This window comes from Arachis ipaensis, chromosome B04, assembly GCF_000816755.2.
Source record: "Arachis ipaensis cultivar K30076 chromosome B04, Araip1.1, whole genome shotgun sequence".
Lineage (NCBI taxonomy): Eukaryota > Viridiplantae > Streptophyta > Magnoliopsida > Fabales > Fabaceae > Arachis > Arachis ipaensis.
The window spans coordinates 5,515,200-5,517,484 of NC_029788.2; the positions used below are offsets into that span (position 1 = coordinate 5,515,200).

The 2,285-nt window shown below is 29.4% G+C and overlaps 1 long non-coding RNA gene across 1 annotated transcript in view; it reads left to right on the forward strand.

Moving 5' to 3' along the window:
• LOC107637533 overlaps window positions 1–1,049 on the forward strand; it is a 2,746-nt gene extending 1,697 nt beyond the window's left edge. The window contains exon 2 of the long non-coding RNA XR_001619407.2: window positions 397–1,049. This is a non-coding gene — a long non-coding RNA (uncharacterized LOC107637533). The remainder of the gene's footprint in view (window positions 1–396) is intronic.

Sequence of the window (2,285 nt, forward strand, 5' to 3'; positions counted from 1 at the left end):
AAGAAACGAAAAATACGAAAAATTATTTAAAAATGTATTATTTTTTGTTATTCATATTTTTTTATCTGTAATTATAAGGTTCTTATCAATATATAGACTAAGAGTACGCTCGTTATGAAATAATATCCTAATAAATTACATTAATAATCATCTTATGTTACCATGGTACAAAGAGTTTAGGAAAGAAACGAAAAATTATTTAAAAATGTATTATTTTTTGTTATTCATATTTTTTTATCTGTAATTATAAGGTTCTTATCAATATATAGACTAAGAGTACGCTCGTTATGAAATAATATCCTAATAAATTACATTAATTTTTTTCCTAATCATCTTTGATATTTTTCTGATTTTGTTCCCTAACTATGATATTCTAATATAAACTAATATTTTCAGGCATTTTCTGGAGCAATATATCCTACTAATCCGCCACAATTTGCATTTTTCTGTGGACAATCTTTGAAGAGAGAGAGCAAAGGAACAGGGGTGTTCATCCCACAGGCAACACAACCAAGAAGAAATAAGAACAGAAGAGGGAGATCCAATAATTCATATGCAAAATTTCAAAAGCACTCTCAATTAGATACAACAAGAATGGTTGTTTCTCAAGCCCCCAACAAGAATTCTTTCAAGCCTTCCCAGAAATAATAATAATATTATTATTATTATAATGTCTGAGGATTTCAAAAATTAAACTGAATAATTTTGCAAAAGTATCTCTACTTATTATTTAATTTCCTCCACCAGAATTAATTAGTTATTTATTTGTCAAAATTCTTTAGCCTTTAGGCAATATTTATTATTTATGTAGTCTCAATTATTTTATTTTATTTTATGTGTAGGTGATTCTGTATGTACATGGGAAAACCAACCATATGCCTAAAAAATATTAGTCATTTATGTAGGAAGGTTCACCCAAACTTTAGGTTTTGTAACCCTCCACAATGTGGACAAGCATACCATTATAATTATCTAGTCTCATTTCATAAGTTTGTCCTTATTATTTCACTCAATAATATCAATGGTGATTAATATTTCTTTCTTCCATAGTTTTCTTTGTGTCCCATGTACATTCATTATCATCTAAACATGTCTTTTAGTTCAAATGCCATATGCTTTTGTCTCTTTGTTAATGCTAGAAATGGCAAAAACAAATAAAGAGGGCAAGTATAAATGGTCACCATATCATTTTGATACAATACATTACTTTTTTATGTACCAAATTTATTATAGTAATAATAATAATTATTATTCTTGTATGGAAGCAGTATATCTTTCATATAATTAAATTTAATGTAGTTATTACTTGTTTTGAAAAATATTTATAATTCAATACATAGTAGATAGTAGGCTGATTTTTTTTGTTATGGAAGCTGTGAATGTGTTGTGCGTAGTTATGGATGTTAGAAGTGGTAGACCAATTTATGAGACAGCTTTTACTCAAATTTGGGGGTAAGAAATCGGACCCTTCGATTTCATTGTTGAAATTTTTTTGTAAGCAAATCGGGGGGTCTGTTTTGCATTGAAGGAATATCTGAAATTTACATGAAACTTATCGGACCCTCCAAGTTCTGCATGAATGAATTTATTTTTTATTTTTCCTCAACAACTCGCATGATCCGTGTTGTAGTGAACAAGTCGGACTGTCCGATAAGCCTCACTCCACTCGCACCCTAATACCACATGCAGATAAAACACACCTGATCTCCATGACGGGTCCTACCTCAATTCTAACTTCCATAATAAAATTAAAAAGTGTAGATGGTACACAAATAAATGAGAAAACTAAAGTATCTATAATTTCAACTCATGCATATGCTTTATTTACTTAGAAAAAACAGTACTATATATATTATATACTTTCCTCTAGCTAGTAACAAATAATAAGGGACATGCAGATGAATACCAATGGAAAAAATAGACTTTTGGCCATGAATACTATCTAAATTCTAAAGGGAAAGGTTGGAAATTACTTTTCAGCAAGACAACTAAAAAGACAAAGTCGTCACTTATAATAAACATGATTAAGAAGATTATATTATATTATATTATGTTGTTCAGTTCACGTTATGATTCACTAGATGTCAAGATGCTATTAGCACCGTTGGAAAAGTGTTTGCTATTTGGCTTTATTTCTAATAATAATAATTAATAATGACATTTAAAATTGAATGATTCTTTCGTGAATGGTAAGATTTGCTGTTGTTGTGGCTGTCGTGTTCTCTCTCATCCTCTCTTCTTTTTCTCTCTTCCAAGAAACTTTCTAGCTCAGCCAACTGCCGACA